This window comes from Canis aureus, chromosome 14, assembly GCF_053574225.1.
Source record: "Canis aureus isolate CA01 chromosome 14, VMU_Caureus_v.1.0, whole genome shotgun sequence".
Taxonomy (NCBI): Eukaryota; Metazoa; Chordata; class Mammalia; order Carnivora; family Canidae; genus Canis; species Canis aureus.
The window spans coordinates 39,417,641-39,440,182 of record NC_135624.1 but is presented as its reverse complement, the minus strand read 5'-3'; positions in this window follow the sequence as shown (position 1 = coordinate 39,440,182).

The window sequence follows — 22,542 nt, the reverse complement described above, 5'->3', positions numbered from 1 at the left end:
CAGGCGCCCTGATTGGGTTGCGGGGGAGCTGTCCGGGCGCCAGCCCTCAGTTTCTCCACAGCACCCTGGCTCTGAGCTCCCGCTCTCTGATGAAATCCCCCAGACAAAATGGGGGTTTTAAACATGATTATGCTGGAACCTAAGGGGATTTCCACAGGAAAATGTGCACAGGTCTGGAGGCCAGGCCACCCTGAGGCCGGGGCAAGATGCGAGGCCGTTCTCAGGGGGACGAGCAGGGCTACAGCAGGGAGGGCCGGAGCGCCCGCCCATGGCTGACACTGAGCCCTGATCCCAAGTACATACTGAGCCCAGACCAAGGCTGCACACTGAGCTCAAGTTCCAGAATCCTTGCCACACACTGAGCCCTGATTACGGCCACACATGGATCCCTGAGCTGGTCACTGGGTGGTCTGAGATGGAGGGCACATCCTACTCACAGCTGGAGGGCTGACCTCTTAAAGATTGAGCCTTCATCCTGGCCACTTACTCAGTCTCATGGTGGTTCCAGACTGAGCCCTGACCCCGGTCACCCTCTGAGCCCTGACCCTGGTCACACTCTGAGCCTTGACTCTGGCCACACACTGAATCCTGACCCTGGTCACAGCCTGAACCCTGACCTGGTCACACCCTGAACCCTGACCGTGGTCCCACTCTGAGCCCTGACCCTGGTCACACTCTGAGCCCTGACCCTGGTCACAACCTGAGCCCTGACCCTAGTCACACTCTGAGCCCTGACCCTGGTTGCACCCTGAGCCCTAATCCTCCAAAACGAGAACTTTGTCGTGGATACCACAGTCCCCTCCTGGTCTGGCCATTCTGAGGTCCTCTGGTTTCGAGACCGGGGCTACCTATGAGTGGTATCTCATACTGTCATTTGAATGGATGAGTCTGAGAGTCTCCGATCATCACAATTATCATACTTTATCACACTGTCCTTCTGTTGGGTCCTCCCAGAGAGATCATAAACCAAAGGGGCAGGCTCCATGTCCATCCTGCTTGCAGGACATCCCAGGGGTCAGGCACTGGGCACTACTCAGTACAAACTCAGGAACAAAGGAGTGAGTGAATGAGTTATTTAAACTCAAAACTACTTGATTCTTCTGGGAAAGAGGGAGTTTTGTCAGGTGAGGAGTGCACAGTGTCCTTGAGCATCCAGAAGATGGAGAGGCAAGATCGGGCGGGGGCGGTGTGCGGCGGTGGGGGCACTTATGCTACAGTCAAAGCAGAGCTTCCTAATGAAGGTAGCAGTGGAATTAGGCCCAGCATGTGTGTAAACATGTGTGTGCACGTGTGCATCAGGCATGTGCGCGTCTGGGTTACAGTACATGTGTGTGTGTTGTGCGTCTGGGCCGTGGGTGCTGTGCACCCATGTGCATGTGCGATGTGTGTGCTGCTGCTGGACGCTCACAGCCGGGTCCACGGGGCTTCCTCCGCCGGAAGCCGGGAGTGAGGTCGGCCCCCTCCGCCCCGAGCTGGACTGGGAGACGCATCACCCTGGGCCCTTGCCGTCCTCGGGGAGCCGTCCGGGCTCAGCGCCCCGTGAAGGAACAGCCCTGGTCGTGGGTTCAGGGCACTAAAATCTTTGGCTTCAGAGACGCCGTAGAGCCTGGGGGCGGATGGCAGAGGGGCAGCGAGGGGCACTTGGCCATTCACAGGCTGGGCGGGGGAAGCCCTGACCCGCCCTCTAGCCGCAGCCAGGGGCAGTGCGAGCCAGGGGTGCCGGTTTGCTTTCCGTGCTGTTAATTTTTTCTCTGATAAGAAATTAGCAAACAGGACATAAATCCTAGAAAACGTTGTGAGTGTAAGTAAAAGCACAGCAATGACTCATAACCCACCCCAGCTTGGCGTTAGTACCTTAGGCCGCCCCGTACAGCTGTGCATGTTGCCCACGGCTCAAAGGGGCTGCGAGAGGAGGCACTTTCAGCCTGTGGTGCCCTCACGAGGCCGCGCGACCCAAGGAGGGCTGTATCCAGACCTGGGGGTCGGAGGGCACGTGGGTGACTGCTGTCCAGGAGGACGCCCCGCGGCGTGCCCACTGCCCGCCTGCGCTCAGGCACCGCCTTGTCTCCAGGCGCCAGTCTCTGTGACTTCCGTGCTGACACGCGTCTCTGCACTGCTTGCACCTCCCTCGCGGTTGCACAGGCTGACTGCTGGACACGTAACCGCAGGATGCCAGGCATGGGATGTGAGTGCCAGGGCCGCGGGCGGCTGGGTCCCGGGCTCTAGGGCCATAGAGCTGTTGGCTCTGGCATCAGCAGGGCAGGTCGGCGGGCTGGAAACCCGGGCAGGGCTTCCATTACAGTCTTGAGGTCTCGTGTCTTCCCCACGAGACTTCCCTTTCACTCGTAGGGCCACCTCCTGATGAGACCAGGCCCACCACACCCCAGAGGGCAACCCGCTTTCCTGAGAGCCCACCAGCTGTGGACTCGGTCTTACCTTCAGGGCATCTTCACGGCGGTGTTGACGCCGGTGTTGGAACATGCGTCCGGGCCCTGCAGCCCGGCCCAGCCCAGCGGACGTCGCGGCGACCCCTGTGGTCACTTTGAAGCGCATTTACTGCCAGTCAACAGACACAAATGCTAATCTTGACTTATCTTCACCCAAACCAGGATTTACTAAGTGAATATTGGTATCAATATCTCATTTAAAAGCAAATGCATCCTGTTAATAGAGAATCGGAGCCTCTTTTCATGTGCTTCTGGGTCATGAGATGTTTGCAAGAGCCCCGCAGGGTCAGGCTGCCATGGGGCCTGTGGACTTGAATAGAGAGAGGCTGTGGGTGGGGGGCGCGTCTGGGGGGGGCACCCTCCCGTGTGCAAGATGCTGTAGGAGTCCAAGGGCGGCGGCAGGGCACTGACAGCCTCCACTTATCTCCCTCCCGGTTCCAGCAAGGGGGAGGGTCCCAGGGCCCTCGGGGCCTGGCCGTCCCGCGCCCCTGCGAATTCGGGGCCCCTTGGGAGCCAGCGTGGAGTGCTTGAGTCCCCAGGTGGTGGGGGCCGAGAGCCGCACGGGCCCGGGGCCCACGCAGGCTCAGCGTGGCTCCTCACTGCTGGTGTTTTATTGTCACTGCTTCCAAGAACGGACAGGACGGCTGCCAGAGGCCCAGCGCGCAGTCGGGGCCCCGCGCCCCCCCCCCCCCCCCCCCCGCTTCCCTGTCATCGCACTTGCGACTTGTGGTTAGAGCGGTTGAAGGAATTGGGTCAGTTCCTGTATCTTCTAACTGATTCTGATAGTTCAGGCAATTGCTCTGTCATTAACCCAGATCATCGCGCCCTTTGATCAGCTGCGGAGAGAGGCGACACCCCTGCGTTCAGCAGGGAGCCCGGCCACACGCCGACAGTCATCTGGCGTTTGCCACAAGTCCGCCTGGGACATGTGGCGTTTGGGAGGCCGACAGTCCAAGGCGCGTTTGTCCAGGTCACTCCGCTTTCCAAATTTGTATTAGGCCTGGCATTGGCCTCCCGGTTCCTGTAGCTAGTCCAGAGCTCTGGCGCGTGTGCACGTGTGTGAGCGTGTGGGCACGTGTGCAGGGGGGCGGGGGGGATTTCAGTTCCTTGGAATAACAATGGACTTGTTATGGAGGAAAGGTACGGATGCGAGAGGCCAAGGCCCTGCCTGGCGAAGGCTCTGTGCTCCACGCGACGTGTGACCTTGGAGTGTCTTTGGCCCGTGTGTGCTCCAGGGCCTCTTCCTGTAAACTGGGCCCCAGGGTCCGCGTCCAGGGCGTTGCAGGGTAAGATCCAGCACGACGAGGACACGGCATCGGGCAGGTGTTCCGGAAATACCCAGCGCTTCCTTTTCCTTTACACCCTCAGGCTCCCTGCGGCCTGCGTCCCCGGGGCACCATCTCCCCGCGAGTCACTCCAAGCTCCTGGATAAAGCGCGGCCCCATGCTCTGGCCGCGAGGCCCCCGTCCAGAGCGCCGTCCTCGTGTCCCCCGGCCCATTCCCGTGGAGCCCAGGACCGGCCGCTTCCGCCACCACCGCTGCCAGTGCCCCAGAAAGGCCAGGCGGTGGGCACTTGGGTCACTGTCTCTGTCTGCGGGAGCCACTGTGCTGCACGCGGGACGCTCACGGGGCTTCTCTGGGGGCCGAGCCATGGCACCAGGTCCCGAGGCCCGTGGTCGGCATAGCAGCTGCTGCCCCCCTGCGCTCTGGTGTCCTCATGGGTGCCCACAGGCCCCGTGTCCGTCAGGCACGTCCTTGCCAGGGCCTTCGGGTGTCTCCCCGAGTGGGCGGAGGAGTGAGCATGTGGGGATGGACGGCTCCCCTTTCCTCTTAACGGGGTGTGCTCCTCCCCACAGGCTGTGCGACGGGTCACTGTACCTGTCACGCTGCCTGGTGGGGCAGGCCCCGGAGGATTGGGTCTGGGCGTAGGATGCTTTGTGTCGTACACCTGACACTAGCACACCATTGTGCAGTAATTATTCTTCAATTAAAAAATCCTAACAGTAAAAAAAAAAAAAATGCTTTTATTTTTATTTCAACGTCAAGTGAATACAGCCCTTAGACCAAATCACCCAGTCCCTTTCCTCGTAGGAAGTGCTGTAAAACCTGACACGGGTCGTGTCACGCCCCCGCAAGCCTCCATCTCGCCCGGTGCTGGTGCCCGGGTCCCGGGGTCGGGCCCGAGCTGCAGGACACCCTGCGGTCACCACGCCGGCGCTCCCCGCTACGGCCGTCCCCAGCTTTCATAGAGGAATGTAATAAGAAAGACCCATCTGAAGGCTGTCCCTCTATGCTTTGCAAAAATGTAACCTAGAACCTCATCTGTGCTGGGGACAGAGGTCCTCATGGGAAGGCCCGCGGCGTAAATTCCTCCGAATGGTTTTGTTGTCTTAGATGTTTGTGCAGGACCCGGAGATGTAGAGGGACCCCGGGCCCAGACCCACCTGCCGTGTCATCCTGGAGGCAGAGCCGTGACCCCAGAAGCTCCTGAAGGAAGGAAGGAGGCCCCATGGCAACTGTTTGATGGCCGTGCATCGTGGCCTTGGGAGAACCCTCTTGGAGGCAATTTGTTCTCTGACCATTTAAGAGAATCTAAGGACTTTGAGGGTCCAGGAGGCATGATGCACTGTCGAACGGGACCTGGACCAGGCTCCGGTGTGTTGTTGCTTCCTTGGTGTCTGAGCGGAGGCAGCCATGGGCAGCCCTCAGCCCCCTTTTGGGCAGATTCTCACTCGAGGCCTGGCCCCACCCGGGTCGGGTGTGAACTGGCTGGACAGTGGGCAGGCGGAGGAGGCAGGAACGGCGGCACAGGAACCCGTGGACGAGGCCTTGTTTGGACAAAGGGTCCTTGCAGGTGGAATTAGGGTCAGGGCCTCCACGTGAGATCATTCTGAGCGCCTCGGGGGACCCTGACCCAATGGCAAGCGTCCTTACAGGAGGCGGAAGAGCGGAGGGCTGGAGAGGAATGGCCCGGGGGACGTGGAGGCAGAGGCGCGGGGACCCTGGAGCCTCCCCTACAGCCCTCAGAGCAGGTGCGGCCCCGCAGCGCCTTGATCCCAGGCTTCTGGCCTGCAGAATGGTGACCGGGGTGTTGCTGTGAGCCCCCCACTGTGGTCACGCGTTCCGGATGCTGACCTAGGGTGCAAACAGGCCCCGCGGTTCCTGGCTGGGAGTCCACCTGTAGGCTGCAGGAGAGGCCAGGAGAGGCCAGCCCCCGTGCCCGGGAGGCCTCTGAGCAAGCCTGAGCGCCGTGGGCCTGGCGTGGGCAGCGCATGGGCGAGAGGCTAGGCCAGGGAGGGCCCAGGTGACACGCTGGCTCGCAGGGGATCCAGGGGGACCTTGGGAGTGAGGAGTGGCCTCGTGAGGCCGGCGGTTCGGGCCTCGGCAATGACTGTTCCCCTTGCTGAGTCAGGAACTCTGCCAAATGAATGATCCCACTTAATCCTTGCTCTGTGCCTGACTCCCGTTATTATCCCTAATCTGCCCCTTAGAAAACAGGCTCAGAGAGGTTAATTTGCTGGCTCGGGTCACACAGCTGATGTGCACCCGAGCCAAGGCTGGAGGGGAAGCTGTGATCGTGTTCCCCAGAGTCCCGCATGCCCTTCTCGCCTCCCGCCGACACCTTCCACCTTCCACCTTCCGGGGGTGGGCCAACAGGCCCGCTGGGTCCCTGGAGGGCCAGGCAGGCCACCCCGCTCACCCTGCACTCACACCCCCGAGGCTCGCCAGAGACCCAGAGGCCCCAGCAGCATCGATTGCTTTGCTGCTCGCAAGTGCCCTGGAGAATCAGGCTTCGAAGCCCCCAGCCTCCATCCCCCAAAGTACGGGCCTCCAGCGGGGGCCCTAGGGGAGTGGGGACCGTGGACTCCCCGAGGACCAGAGGCTCTGGAGAAGGAGCAAATCCTAGGTGACCTTAGTCACCCCTCTCACTGCCCCTCAGGAAGGAGCCGGGGCTCCCAGGTCCCCTGAGAGTAGCAGGTGGAAACCCACTTGTTTCTAACTGATTGGTGGATGGCAGCGTTAGTTTTGTGAACTGGGAATAAAAGCAGAGAATCCTCTAAATAATCAGGAGCTCACCAGGAAAATAGCCACGAGGCCCAAGCCCTGTGAGGCACACTGCAGCACGTCACAGGGGCCGAGCATCCCGGGCTCTGCCCATGAGCAGCCATCACAGCCCGTCCCCAGTGGGTCCTGCATTCACGTCTCTGTAACGGCCGCCTGCTTGCCCTAGGTCCCCCTGGAACCCTCAGCCCTTGAGGAGCCCGGGTGCACCTGAGGGCCGCGCCATGTGTGTTGGTTCCCAGGGCACCAGGACCGCATGTCATGTTCTATCCCGCAGACGCGGACACAGTGGCCAGTGGTGAACCTAAGCGAAGTGGTCCTCACCCTCCCCGCTCCCGAGGGCCCAGGAACCCCTGCCTTGTGATGTAGCTTCCTTGCCTTTCTTCCTGCCACCTCCCCTTAGTGTCCAGTGATGCTTCACAGGCCCCTCGGCATTCTGGTCAGTGTCCTCTACACACACCCATTTGTTCATGTCCCCCCTAAACTCTGGGTCCCAGACCAAGTGCTGGGTCTCAGAAGTGGCCTGGGCAGTTTGGGGGTCAGCCATGGTCTCTACTCGGACAGGAAGAGGCTGGCACCTCCTCTGGGAGGTCACGGGAGGGTGGACAGTGGCGATCGCCAGGAGGAGTGGAGGGGAGAGTATGTGCGGTCCAGGTGGGGCAGGGGCTGCAGCCCCCAGCTCTGGCCCATCAAGAACTGTGGGTGGTGGGTTGAAGCCGTCACCCTGAAAATCAGGTTGGAAATCAGAAGAACTGTAAGCTCTGTGCAGTCTCCTGCTCAGTGGGGCTGACACCTGCCCGGGGAATTGGCATGATGCACGGGCCTGTGGGTGCCTTTTCAGAGCCATGACTGCGAGAGAGCCAGGGGCCTGGGCCAGCCTTCCTGAGCAGATCCAGGGCCTTTCCAGTTGGGCTGCCGCCACACTGGCCTGGCGCATTATCACTCACAGATGGTCTGCAAATAGTGAGGGTGGCAGGAGGCAAGCGGGTGATGTGTGTGAGGGGGGGATGGATCCCCCAACAGAACCCAAGCACCCACTCATGCCAGCCCCGAACTGGGTGCTGGAGGCTGAGAGGTGGGCAAGACACATGTACCCCCAGGCTCAAGAGGCACCAGCAGCAGCCGGTGGTTCACCCATGCCCACTCTCCACCCTTAGAGAGTGTCTGGGGGCTCTCCTGCCTCTGCCGTCAGACTATGAACTCATCCAAGCCCATCATCTCCAGCATTCCGCCTGTCACGGAATGCTTCATCCCTGTCTCCTCGGCGAATGCCACTGAAGTGCTGGCACATAAAGAGTCTTCTTTAAAGGTGGTGGGGGTGGTGTGTGGGGTCAAATGGTGATTCCCAAAGTCATGTCCGCTTGGAACCTCAAAATGTGGTCTTATTTGGAAATAGGATCTTTGCCAATTCCTGAAGATGAGGCCAACTAGAGTGAGCAGACCCTTAATCCAGTCACTGGTGTCCTTGTGAGAAGAGGAATGAAGACCGTGTGAAGACCGAGGAAGAGATCGGGGCCGTGTGGCCACGAACCAAGGATCACCAAGGACTGTGGGGCCACCCCCGAAGCTAGGAGAATCCACAGATTTGACCAGATTTAACACAGACAACACATTTCAGGCTTCTGGCCTCCAGAACTATGAGAGAATGCATTTCGGTGGCTTTAGGTGACCCGCCTGTGACCTCTTGTGACAGCAGCCCCAGGAGACTAGTACAGAGGGTAAGTGGAGGCCGAGACCTGCAGATGGAAGTTCGGTCAGGACAGGCTGAGCTGTGCTGTGCCACGGCTCCCACATCTCCGCGGCTTAACGTCACGACGGCTTCCTTCTCATGCCCGCGTAGGCCAGCAGGGTGCTTTGCTCACCATAGTAGCTTGGTACCCCAGCTGACAGAAGAGCCACCGCCTCCGAGATCCTGCCTACTCCAGCTGGAGGAAGGCAAGGAGGGTGTCTCACACCAGCAGGTCCATGTTCCAGTCTATACCCCACCTGCGTGGCTCTAGCCAGACACGAGGGGATAGGAAAAAGGCAGATCTCCTTTGTGCCCAGAAGGAGAGAACACCTGGGAATCCCTGATGAGGACTGAATCACCATAACCCCAGCCTGGTCTCAGGACCACTCAGCCCTGAGCCACTTTCACCTGTGTGTCTCAGCTCAGGACTGTGGGAAGAGCATGGGGTTAGAGTCAGATGACTTTAATCCTGGTTCTAATGAACTTTGTCACAACCTTTGGTGCAAATTGGCCTAGGTCTGATCCATGAAGAGATTGAGGAGGGGAAGAAAGATAAGTAGACAGATGTGTGGGGGAGAGATTGATAAGTGGGTGATTTGATAGATGGGTGGGTGGGCAGTTGGGTAGATGTATGAATGGGCAGGTGGATGGGTGGATCAATGGGTGGGTGGGTGGGTGGATGAATGGATGGATGGATTGTAGATGGTGGATGGATGGTGGTTGGGTGGATAGATGGGTGGGTAGGGGATGGATAGTTGGGTGGATGGATGGATGGATGGGTGGGGAGGGGGTGGATAGATGGATGGTTGGATGGTAGATGTGTGGGTGGATAGATGGGTAGGTAGGTGGATGGCTGGGTGGCTGGGCGGCTGGATGATGAATAGATTTACTGACAACTTTGCTGTGAACTAGATGCTTTATATAAATGAACAGCTTTACTCCTTGCGCCCCACCTGTCATTGTGGTTCCTAATTTACAGTTAAGGAAGCTGACCTGGTGATGTCCAACGTGTTTCCAGGGTCACACAGCTGATTGGTGACTGAAGTGGGATTCAAACCCTAACAAAGCCAGCCCTGTCATCACGAGTGCCAGGCGGCCACGCGCCAGTGCTGAGAGCAGAAGGGCTGGTCCAGGTGACGGCTCCCTCCCCACCAGGGGCAGCTCCTGCCCACAGGGAGCCCTTGCCCCTGGGAGCGCCCTCCTCCCCCGAGCGCTGCCCCGGCAGAGCCAGAAGCTTGCCAACCCTGGACTCCGAGAGCGGTGGCTGCTCTGGTGGCCCGGGGAGGACAGTAATCCCGACTCAGAGCCGGGGATCTCCACGCCGCCGACATTCGTCCTCTCGGGGTCTTTGTGCGCGCCAAGACTTCTTCTTCTGATTCCATTCTTTTTTATACAAAGAAAAAGTATCATAAAAGGCCCAAAGCCACAGTGATTCGTCTCCAACTCATTTCAGAGTTTCAATTATCTAAATTATTGCTTTGCCCTGGCACAAAAGGAAGAGGCTCTATTTTTAAAGACACTGGGAGATAAGTGCCGGTTGCCTCCCTGTCAACAATGCATAATAATTCTGATCAGGCGCTCATCACGTTTCAATAGCAGCAACAATGGCAGCCATCGGGGTCCCCGGGTGTTTTATTTTTAGCCTGAAAATCACAAAGGAGGTGCCAGGCGAAGATTTCACGCGGCAGCCCGGGCTTTTGAATGTCTCCTCCATCAGGCCGGCCAAAAATCCCGTTTGGCTCCCGGGAAGCGGGGAGAGTCCCGGGGGGAGGACCGCTTGGCCGGGCGCGGGACGCGCTGTCGGGAGCAGGGCTCCGTGCATGCAGCTGCTCTTGCTCCAGCGAAGGGACGCTCCCGGGTCCTCTAGGAAAAGGCCAGCTCAGGATCCCTGGGTGGCGCAGCGGTTTGGCGCCTGCCTTTGGCCCAGGGCGCGATCCTGGAGACCCGGGATCGAATCCCACGTTGGGCTTCCGGTGCATGGAGCCTGCTTCTCCCTCTGCCTGTGTCTCTGCCTCTCTCTCTCTCTCACTGTGTGCCTATCATAAATAAATAAAAAATTAAAAAAAAAATTTAAAAAAAAAAAAAGGAAAAGGCCAGCTCGAGAGCCCTGGCCCGCATCACCGTGATAGGCCCCGGGAGAGAGGTACAGGATGCTGCGGGGGGCTGGAGGTCAGAGGGGAGGCTTCATGGAGGCGGTGATCAGCTCTGCTCATCCAGGCAGGCACACGCAGTGCAGCAAGGACACTTTGCAGGGATGTCTTCCAGCTTCACTGAGATGCAACTGACACGACGTTGTGTGAGTTTGAAGTACAGGAGGTGCTGATCGGACCCAATTATAAGGCCCCACACGCCCCCTGCTGCAGAACCAGTGGCCACCTCTACCTGGCCATGGTCATGGTTTCGTGAGGGACCGTGCTCCAAGCGGAGTTAGGGGGCTCTGGAGGGGCTGGCCACGTGGAGTGGAGAGAGGCGGGGGGCAGAGAGGGGCAGCTCTAGGGCCCCGGTGCTGGCCGGAAGGGAGGAGCAGAAGAGGGGACTTGGCGGATGTCCCATCCAGGCGACGCTTCCTGTGTGTCCAGACCGGCAGTTCCAACCTCCTCCCGGCCCCAGCTGGCAAGTCCAGCCGTGGCCTCGCACCAGTCACTTACTGGGGACCCTCTTTTTCCTGACCGGAGTCCTGGATTCTGGTCACCTCACCTTTCTGGACCTCAGTGTCTTCGTGAAAACGGGATGAGCCTCCTCACTTACGGGCTGGCTGGGAGCACCTGACATCATGGGTGTGGAGCCCTGGACACGGCGCCCTGGCTGAGGCTGTTCCTTCCAGCAGATCCTGTTCTGCCCTCCTGGGTCTGGCTCGGCAACTCGGCCCAGACCTGAGGGCTTCTCTCGTCCCCCAGCCTCCCCTCCCCTGGGGCTGTCGAGCCAGAGCAGGAGGAAGCCCTGTCTAGAGCACAGCGCCGGGTGCTCCGTGCTTTGGCCTCCTGTAGACACAGCCACCAGACATGTCACACATCACTGCACAAGCATACGGCTCAAACCTGGCTGCTCATGGTAGAGATGAGGCACCCGGTTGAGGATGGGCCAGCGTTGGAGTCGGCGCCCAGAGGAAGGGGCAGGTGATGTGTGCCTGGTGGGCTGGAGGGCAGGCGGGTGGGGCAGCTGCCCTGAACTAGACGGATCCATGATTGAGTGACCCCAGCCCAACACCTGACCGCAGGATCCCCTCCCCTTCTGCCCCTCTGCTCACGACAGCAGACAATTCATGAGTCAGACCGGGAAGGGACTTTGGGCCCAATTCCCCCCTTTATTGAAAAGGGTACTTAGCACAGTGAAAGGTGGGAATTTGGTATTGAGCCTGGTTAGGTGCCACCGTTTCATTGGAGGATCTTGGGGAGTCAGGTGAGGCCCCAGACCAGCCTTGAGGGGCTGGACTCCTCCCCAGGCCCCATCTGTGGGAACACAGAAGCAGATGCTGTCTGCTGCCATCAGCAGAATGGCAGTCATAGCCTTACCCCACAGCCCCAGACACGAACACGGGGCGGGGCTTGACCTTCTGCACTTCTGACCTGCCGGGGAAAGTCACTAGCTATGAGGTTGACCAAGCAAGCTGGATTTTTCCATAAACGATCAAGATAAGAGATTTGGACTGTGGATGGTCCATGAGGGCTGTGAGTGGTCCATGCGGGCTGTGGGTGGTCCATGTGGGCCATGGGTGGTCTATGTAGGCCATGGGAGGTCCACATGGGCCGTGGATGGTCCATGTGGACTGTGGATGATTCACATGGGTGGTGGATGGTCCATGTGGACCATGGGTGGTCCATGTGGACCGTGGATGGTCCATGTGGGCCGTGGGTGGTCTATGTGGGCCGTGGATGGTCCATGTGGGCCATGGGTGGTCCATGTGGGCCATGGGTGGTCCATGTGGGCCGTGGGTGGTCCATGTGGGCCGTGGGTGGTTCATGTGGGCCGTGGGTGGTCCATGTGGGCCGTGGGTGGTCCACATGAGCCGTGGATGGTTCATGTGGACTATGGATGATTCACGTGGGTGGTGGATGGTCCATGTGGACCATGGGTGGTCCATGTGGACCATAGAAGATCAATGCAGATCCAGGATGGAGCAGACTGTCCACAGTGGACAGTCACTGTGGACCATGGATGGTCCATATGGACTATGTATGGTCAGTGTGGATGGTCAATGTGGCCCTGGGAGGGACAGTCAGTGGGATCCATAAAGACTACGGATAGCCAGTATGGACGGTCACTGTGCACCGTGGTCCATCAATATGAAGAGGGAAGTCATGGGGGACATGGTCACTGCCTCTGAACTCTAGAGTCAATCCTTTGCCGGAGAAAAGAGACGCATCTTAGGGCATCAGGGCAAACCCAGCCCCAGAGGATGGGAACCCAGCAAGGCAAACTTGGTCACAATATGCAGAACAGCATTCTAGCACAAGAGCCATCCTGAGTCGTGGGAGTGAGCTCCTCATCGCTGGAGGTGTTCAAGCAGAAGCTACAGAAACATGGGGTTGCTGAAGACATTTCTATACAGAAAACAAATGTTGAACATTTCTAAAGAAAGTTTTTAAAATTCTGGAACTAAAAGGATCTGAGTCTTTCCCCGCTCGCCTACCCCTCTGGCGCTGCTACTGTTCTGTCCTTACTCCTTCTGCCTCCCCCTCCCGCCCTCTCCTCTCTTCGCCGTGAGTCTCTGCTCATCGTTTTTGCATCCTCTTGCCCATGAATTCGGTCGATCTGTTTGTTAAGGATTCCTCCCTGCGGCCTCAGCCTCTCTTCCAGGCTGTGCCCACCACAGCCCGGAGCTGCCGCCTGTCGGGTGTCTTCTCTTAGATGTCACAAGGGCATCAAAAATTGAAGTGCCCAGGGGATCCCTGGGTGGATCAGCGGTTTAGGGCCTGCCTTCTGCCCAGGGCATGATCCTGGAGACCCAGGATCGAGTCCCGTATCGGGCTCCCTGCATGGAGCCTGCTTCTCCCTCTGCCTGTGTCTCTGCCTCTCTCTCTCTGTGTGTCTCTCAGGAATAAATAAATAAAATCTTTAAACAAAAATTGAAGTGTCCAAACTGTAGTATTAGTCGCCCTAAATCTGCTCCTCTCCCAGAGGCACCACCTCCGGGAGGGCCGCATGATCCATCCCTGCACCACGAGCCGGAGTCTGGAGTCACACGCAGCCCCGCGCTGTGCATCACCCACAGCCCCTCCATGCGGCGACGGGGGCCAGGCGGGTGCGTCCTTGCCTCCTTCCTCCTGCACCTGCTCGCCTGCCCTCCCACGGCCATGCCCTCCTGCGTTTGGCCGCCCTCACTCTCCTGGGTGTCTACACTGACCCAGGACCCCAGCACCCACTGAGCTGACCCTCCTGTCTCCGAACACGTCCCAGCTCTGCCTCAAGGCCTGAGGCTTCCTGCGGGCAAGGATGAAGCCTGCCTTCCTGCTCTCAGACCTGGTCTTCCATTTGCCTCTCCTGACGTTCCTCCTCTAACCCAGAGGAGCTACCGCCTATGCCTCGAAACATAGCGGAGCCATCGGCTTCCCCCTCTGGAAAATGTTCCTGGGCGTGCGCGTGCAAACCCTGGGTTGTGCCTCCTGCACCTTCTTGGGTTCCCCTCTTCACTCTGGGACCGCCCTGCCCTGCAGAGCTCCTAGCTCTCCCTCAAGTGTGAAAACTCTTTAAATGCCCCTTCTGCATCTCATCTCAAAACCTCCTTCGTGAACAAATGTTCCTAAGGTTTTGTGTCTGCTTTCTGTTCCCTTCTTTTAGAGGACAAAATGGAAAAAAGGAATTTCCCTTTGTTTCTGTACCATAGAAACATCTTAGTGTCTAAGATGAAGGTCATCAGATAGGACTCTCAGGGCCCTTGGTCCTGTTTCTCAGAAAACAGAGCCTGAGGCAAGGGTTACGTACTATTGCTTTTTTGGGCAGTTGCAATCTTAAGGCAGCCAGGGTGAGGGAAAAGGGATGTGAGTCAGCACGAGATGGGAAGGAACACGTGGTGCTGGGCTGTCCCCCTGCCATGGCTCCAGGACAAGCTGCAAGGAGGCTGGGTGGGTCGGTCTACAGGCAGCCCAGCCAGCCAGGGGCACCTCCAGTCAGCTCGTCTGGGGAAGCCATGAGCCAGGGCCCTTGGGAGGAAGGGAGAGGGGTGCCCATGTCTCCCTTGTGTCCTGCCTCCCATTGGTTGGTGCAGGTGCACACCTGGGGCATCGTCCCCCTCAGGGCCCAGGCACAGTCCTGCCCACCCCCATGCTGTGGCATCTCAACAACTCTGGGAGCATCAGGGGTGCAGCTGGTTGGCTGTGGCTTGGATGAGGGAGAGGCCCAGGTGTCGAGGCAGATGGAGACGAGCGAGCCTGGGGCGGCCAAGGTGTGCACGCGGGCAGACAGTGGATGGGCCCTGACCCTGCCCCAGGCCCGAGTGGCCCCATGTCACGGAAGGAGCCCCCCTGGGCAGGGCTCACCATGCGGCAGGGTTCCGGCTTCTCACCTCCTCTGGCCTGACCGTGACGGTGGCTCGTATCCTGGTTTGGCCTCCGGGGGCGCAGAAGCCGCTGTGCACCTGCAGCCCAGGCTCCCGTAGTGGCCCCTCCTGCCCACGCCCCGCAGAGAATAGGGTCCTGTGTCTGACCATTGTCCCTGTGCATGTGGCCCTGGGGAGACCTCACCTTCGTTCCTCAATCTTCAAGTCCTGTCACGAGTCCACGCGTGCTGCCAGCATTTCCAGCCGGCGGCACGTGGGGGTCGTGGACAGATGCCTGCTTCTCTTGGGGCGAGGTGAAAGGTCACCAGGAGAAGAGCACACCTCCTTCGTCTGGTGTGCAAACAGGTCCCCGGAATACCCCCCGCCCTGTGCCCCAGGCCCAGTACTGCAAGGGGACCCCGTGTAATCTCCCTGCGGCCCCTTCTTGTTGGGGGGACACAGAACGACGAGAGAAAGTCTCACTAGGACACGGAGTAGCCTGGCGGGAAGGTCACGGCAGTGGCTTCCAGTTACTCCGTGACATGCCAGGCACGGGGCAGGACCGCGACCGGGGTGCCTGACTCAGACGTCACCCCAGCCCCGTGAGCTGGACGCGGGGGCGGCTCAGGATGTTGCAGCGACCGGCCCACCATGGGAGTTGGCAGCAGGCCGTGGGATCCTGGACGCCGCTCGCCGTTCCATCCACGTGTGGCACGTGGAGGGTGGGTGCATGCGGCATGGGTGTCGCGGCTCACCCACTGAGGCCTCCGCCACTGCCCGCACCTCCGGGGGAGGCCTGGTGTCACGTGTGAGGGGTGCCCGGAGCCGGGGCCCAGGCCCGCAGGGGAGTCAGTCCCCTGAAGCCTGGGGACGAGCAGCTGCACACTGACCACCCTGAGTGACGACCTGGGGCGAGTCACAGAGCTCCCAGGGTCTCGGGGCCCCTTTCCACCTGCCCTGTGTCTGGGCCTCACAAGAGCCCCAGGAAGGCGGGCGGCACCTGTGATGCTCACGTGGGACAGAAGTGCAGGCTGAGCGGAGAGAGGCCACAGGCTCGCTGCTGGGAGGACATCATGAGAGCTCTGCGGGGGAGGAGGGGTGCCTCGACCTTGGCCCGTGTCCTCAGCCTCTGGAGGGAGACCCCTTCGAGGACCGGAAGTCCCTCCCTGAGGTCCCCCGAGGGGTGCTGTGATCTGGCCCCTGGGGACGGCCGCCGCCTTGGGCCCTGCAGCTCAGTGGCGGGAACACGGACAGCCCAGCAAGCCCGCAGCCCCTGATGGATGAACCTGCAGGACATGCCTGCTCCCAGATCTCACCTCACGCAGAAGCAGATGACGGGGACAATGAGGGGCCGACGGGAGCCTCAGAGCCGTACTGGCTTCTCCTGGCCTCTGAGGGGGGCAGAGCCTGCTGCCCGCCTGGTGCGTCCGCAGCAGCTGAGGACGGGGTGGGGGGCAGGTCAGGGTGTGAAGGCTTGGCTGGGGCCCACGGTGAGCAGCGCCTGAAACCCAGCCTGGGGGGTCCTGGCCGAACGCACAGTGAGCAGCTCGGGTTCAGTGGGAGGCGCGGGTTCGGAGTCCGGTGGGGGCGGGGGTCGCACACGGTGTCTGTGGCATCTCAGCTGTGTGCCCTTGGGCACATGCTCAACCTCTCTGGCTTTGGGGGCTGCTGTTTCCCACCTGGGGGTGTGCAGCTGTGCATGACATCACGGAGGCCAGCTGCCAGCACAGGCTGCGTTGCATCTAATCTAAGACACTGTCGATTTTAATACCCACTGTTATTTTTGGGGCATTACTAAAAAGAAGAAAAAAAAAAAAGATTGCCATTTATCTCGAAAGACATCGTTGATGGTGGATGCACCCTGGTTTCAGAGCTGTTCAGATGGGAACACATGTGCCCCTTCGATGGACTGACTGGGGACTCGGTAAATGCCTTAGTCTCCAAAGCAGGGTCTGATGGGCGAGGAGCGAATGTGGGCTGAAGGTACCGGGCACCGAGCAGCTCGGTGTGGAGGAGCACATCCAGCAAGGGAGTGAGCTCCCCAGCCCCCGGAGGTGTTCAAGTTAGGCTCAGCGGAGTCCAAGCAGCCCACCAGCCGGACAGAGGCTCCCAGAGCACCCTTCAATGCCCTTCCTTCTCTGGATCGGTTCCCTGGAGACACACCCGCCTGCGTGCAGGGGGCGCGGGTCCACCAGATGGCCTCTGGGTCCGTCTCAGCTGGAGGCCCCGGAGCCCAGGGCTACCTTCCACCTTCCAGCATCCTTTGTTTCTCTTGCTTTTTTTTTTTTTTTTTTTTTTTTTTTTTGCTCAGTGGGTGGTGGCTGGTGAAGGAGCTACACGGGGCCTTTCTCGGAGGTGCTGGAGCCTGCTGCCGTCCAAAGAGACAACTGGCACCCACGGGCCCCAGCTGGCAGCCTGCAGGGCCACACCCAAGGGAGTCGGATGGCACTACTGGACTCCCGAGGCCCTCGCTCACCTGAGTGTTGGACGGGGCGGCCAGACCACCCCCCTGGTGCCCCGTCTGCCCAAGCCCGGCTGAGGTCACAGCAGAGCTGCTGGACCCCTCTGGCCATGGGCCTCGTCCCATCCCCACCGGGCACCTGACCTCAGCCGCTCTCCTGCGCCAGCCCACGTTTCCTCCCCGGCACCCAGGCGCTGTTCCTCGTCGCTGTATGCCCGTCTCTGGTCTCATCCCCGTCTATGCCGGCGGTCCCCAGCTTCTGCGGGACTTGTTACCACCCCTTTGGACATGAGGCAACAGCCACCACCTTTCTCCCAGGAACCCCTGCTGTGGGCCAGCTCCAATGCAAGGCGCCCGGGGCACACCCGCACGTGGGGTCTAAGGCACGGCTGTGAGGGGAAAGGAGAATTCTTATCACACAAACCAGGAAGCCAGGCCTCGAGGGGTCACGTAGTGGGACTTGACAGCCCTGTCCTGACCCCTGCCCTGCTCGTGTTCCCGCTCCAAGCCCAGACACTTGCCTGCCGCCCAGTCCCCTGTGTGAGGCCTGATGAACCAGCCGCAGCCTCTCCCAGCAGGTGGGTGTGCACGCAGCGTCCCAGGCCTCGGCGGGGGCATCACTGGCTGGACCTGCTGCCCTCTCAGGGCCTCGGGCGCCCGGCTCCACCTGCACCTGGGTACCAGGGGTGCCCACCGCCCAGCCCCACCACCTTGGGGGCCCAACGCAGGCTCACCCCACCTCTCCCTCTGGCTTCGTTGAACCGGCCCCACTGCACACATGTCCTGAACGTGCAGGGATGAGCATATGCTGCAAACCTGGGTGCAGGGGGCAGAGCCGAGTGGCCGGAAGATTCCTCTGGACCCCAAATCTTTCCTTCACCTCAAAGGTGCCTGAGGCCCTCCCCTGAAATCCGAGGCAAAGGAGGGAGCAGGACCCCATCCCCTCGGCCTCCTGTGCTGTCTCCCGCAGCTGCCCTTGCAAAGGTCCACAAAGTTGGCGGCTTGCAGGCACCAACACGTGTCCTGTCGTGGCTCGGGAAGCCCGTGGGTCGGCAGGGCCAGCTCCTTCCCGGGGCTCGGCCCCCATGGCTCCGTCGGTGGCCGGCAGTCCTTGGCATTGCTGGTCTGGGGTGCGCAGCCCTGTGACCTCCGTCCCCACTGGCGGCGGCCTTCCCCACGTGTCTTCCCATGGCCGCCCTAGGATACCAGTGGCGGGACCCAGGCCCACCTTAGTGCAGGGTGTCCTCACCTGAGCTCAGTACATCCCTGTTGCCAAACAAGGTCACATTCTGAAGGTCTGAGGGGACATGCGTTTGGGGGGACGTCCTTCAGTCCTGGACACCCTCAAGGGGCTGGGACCCGGAGAGGGACTGTCCCCACCATCGTGGCAGCCCTGGGACAGCCCTGAGTCTCTTACCCCTTAGTCTGGAAACTTCCACACTCTGCTTATGCCCTCCGCGTTCCTGTTTCGGAGAAGGGACCTACCGTCCAAGTAATGAGGTCTCCTCACCGTCTGCTGAGTAGCGTGGAGACACAGCTGGCTGCTCAGGCACGACGAGCTCAGAGGGGCTGCGTCTCCCACAGAGGGTGTGCGCTCCTCCTCCATGGACAGAGCCCGAGGTGAGAGAAGCCCTTCCCTGGCCTCCCAGAGCGAGCTGCCCTCGTGCACCCATACCCCCTTCCTCGGCGACCTGTCCCCCTTGCTCCACAGCAGGCACAGCGCCTGGGAACCACTTTACTGAGGCTCCCCTGTGGAGCCCCTGCATGGGCCCATGTGTGTGCACCCCACACGCAGCCCAGTGGCCTTGTGGTTTTAACGCAAGTATCTGAGCCCCTGCCTGTGGGCCCCACCAGCTGGGCTCGAGGGAGCCCTGCAGATGCCAGCACAGGCACCCGGGCCAGCCCAGCCCAGCCCAGCCCAGCCCGCACCCACTCCGGGCAGCAGCCTCCCAGCTCCCATGCACCACCCCCAGCAGTCAGCAAGAGCCCACGGCCGAGGCCCCGGAGAAGTGCTGCATGCCTCTGCATCATCCAGGGGGCTTGGAGAGGGTCCGAACGCTCTCAGGCTCCCTGGACAGACGGGCAGTCAGACAGGAGGCAGGAAGAGAGGGGCCATGGGAAAAGGGCGGAGAGCCGCGTGGCGCTGGGTGTCCCTGAACACCCCGTGAGCTGGACAACCGGCAGGTGGCCGGGCCGACCAAGCCTCCTTTACCCACTTGCCAAATGGGGCTCCCATCTTTCTCAGCTCCGGTCCTCAGAGCCCAGTGACGCAAGTGTGGGGTGGCTCACGGGGCCCCTGGGGTGGGTGAGCCGTCAGTGAAGGTTGTGGCCGCTGGGGGACACCAGCCCTCCCTGGCTTCCCAGCGTGAAGAGGACAGTCGCGGAGTGTGCCCTGACGTCAGCGCGGAGTCTCGTGACGCCCGGAAACCTCGTGGCTGTCCTGTTGGCTCGTTGGCCTTTCCTCAGCTCTGCCATGGAGACACCGTCAGGAAATCCGGGCAGGCGGGCAGCCCTGTCCTGTCCCAGGACCTTGAGAACTCACCGGCCGTGGGCCGGGCCGGGCCGCACTCGGGCTGACGAAGGGGAAGCAAAGCCAGCTGGGGTGGGGTGTCCCCCAGGCCAGGCGGTTCCTGCAGGGCGGAGCCTGCTTTGGCTCTCTTCCCAAGCGTGGTCGAAATCCCTCCATCCATGTGACACAGGGCCCCCGAGCCCCAGAGCCAGCTCTCCCCCAGCACACGCGCCGCTACCCTGGGCCCTGGGGCCCAGATCCTTCCCTTTGCCACAAGGGGAAGCTAAGAGGGTGGTGGGAAATCAGGCATCATGGGCAAGTAGTGTTGCTTTTCCGGATAATTACCCACACCTTGTATGATCTAATGAGCCGTCCAGGGCCCGGATGGCATGGCTGGGGGAGCTGCTGGATGTGTCCCCACGGCTCCCACCGTGGGAGGAGCTCACTGATCTTCGGGTGGAAGGGGGAGTGTGTGTGTGGGTGCTCACGCTCTGTGGATTTTTGCCTCGTGCTGGGGAGGAGGAGAGGAGTGGCTGCTGGCGGCCTGGGCCGGGCCGGTCTGCAGGGCTGGGCAGGGAGGGTGGGCGGGTGTCGTCCTTGGATGGAAAGCTGAGGCCCATCCAGGGGGCCGCGGGGTGCACGCGTGTGAGCTCGCCCACAAACACCGTGGCCTTGGCCCCGTCCGGCACCTCCTCCGTGCTGCTCAAACCTCAGTCCCATGTCATCTCAGAGAGCACTGCTGTATCCAGACCCTTAGTTTTTTTTTTTTTTTTTAAAGATTTTTATTTATTTATTCATGAGAGAAACACACACACACACACACACACACACACACACAGAGGCAGAGACCCAGGCAGAGGGAGAAGCAGGATCCATGCAGGGAGCCCGACATGGGACTTGATCCCGGGACCCAGGGGCACGCCCTGGGCTGAAGGCAGGCGCTAAACTGCTGAGCCACCCAGGGATCCCCTTAGTTTTATTTAAATTTGTTTGTAGTTCTTTTTTTTTAATAATAAATTTATTTTTTATTGGTGTTCGATTTGCCAACATACAGAATAACACCCAACGCTCATCCCATCAAGTGCCCCCCTCAGTGCCCGCCACCCAGTCACCCCCACCCCCCGCCCTCCTCCCCTTCCACCACCCCTAGTTCTTGTTTATATTAAGTATGTAGAGATGCCATATTTACTAAAAAAAAAAAAAAAAAAAAAAATCTGTTAAGTCTTAGATTGGATGCATTAAAATGATCGTGTAACCATTCACTGAAAGGCGTGAACCTGTCCCCCGACCCTCCTGACACTGGGGACAGGACAGGACAGCAGTGGACACAGTTGTTGAAGCAGGAAGCCGGGGGCGACCAGGGCAGAGAGGCTGGCTCAGGGGCCCGCCCGGCTCGTCCAGTTCCCGAACCCCATCCTTCTTGCCCTGACAGGTGGATTCTCTGTGCTTCTGTTGTACCTTCAGCTTTCTTGTCTTATTATTTTCTAAAGAAGATTTTTTTTTTTTTTACTTATTTATTTGAGAGAGAGCTAGTGTGAGTGCTCATTTGGGGAGGCAGAGGGGCAGAGAGAGGGGCACAGGCAGGCTCCGTGCTGAGCGCAGAGCCTGATGCAGGGCTCGATTTCACGACCTTGAGGTCAAGACCCTGAGATCATGACCTGAGCCAGAATGAAGGCTCAGATCCTTAACCCACTGAGCCACCCAGGCGCCCCTCAGCTTCCTCATTTTAAGATCTCCCAAGTTCCTACCACACCTGAAGCCTTCCTGGCAGGACCGTGGAGACACCAGGGCTCCTGCCCCTGCCCAAGGTTTCTGGGGAGCCCCTCGGCCCTCCTGCAGAAGGACACACCCCTGCTGGCAGGCCGCCCCTCCTGCTGCCCTGAGTGGTCAGGAAGGCACATCTGCCCCTATATAGCAGTCCGGGGGTGCTCTCTTGAGCCAGAGGAGGTGGGCCTAGGATAGGCGCACGTCGGCCTAGGACCTTCCCCACCTCCAAGCCTGACGGTGGCCCCAGTACCTTGGAAGGAGCAAGCCTGCACAGCATCAAGCCGGGGCCCAAGCAAGGGTCACAGTAGACAGCCACGGCCCTGCCTGCTGCCCTGTCCTGGCCTCCACGGCCCCACTGAGGTCAGGGCGGCGTGGGAGGGCTGGCCCAGGAGAGTCCCCAGCAGCACTGGACAGACGGCCTGGAGACCTCTCGGCCTGACTCAAGACGCTGCTGCTGCTTCCAGAACAACTGGCACATGGCGGGGTGTGGACGCTCCCCATTTCCAGCGGGACCAGCCTGCTTTTTCCTGCACACCTGGGCACCCCAACCTGCTTCTGTCTCTGTCTCCCCTTGCCCTGGTTACTTTGGCCTCTTCTGTTAGTTGGCAGATTAAATGAAGGGAGATTTGCATAGCAATAAAAAGGTAATTAAAATCACCAACACATGAAAAGCCCATTATAAGATTCCCTGGGAAGGACGCCTCCACTGGTCAGGAAGACACAGGAAGAGGTGGGGGTGGCAAACCAATTAACCGAGCCTGTTAGCTGTCCATTATCGGTGCCGGGGATTGCAAATATAAATATTAATCGCCGCAGGGCCAAGTTGTTAGCAGCCAAGCAAACTCATAAATATCCTGCTCACGATTAATGGTGACCGAGCGCGTCTCTGTGGGGGGGTGGGCGGGCCCGGGGCTGCGGGCTGTCGCACGCGCGCCTTGCCCTCCATGCACTCCTCTCACACGTGGTTGCCACTGCCAACATCTGACTGCATTTCCAGGTCTGGATGACGGTGTGTCCGTGTGTGGGTTTACTGGTTGTTTACGACCACTTAGAACGTGTGTGTGTGTGTACGTGTGTGTGTGCGCGCCCATG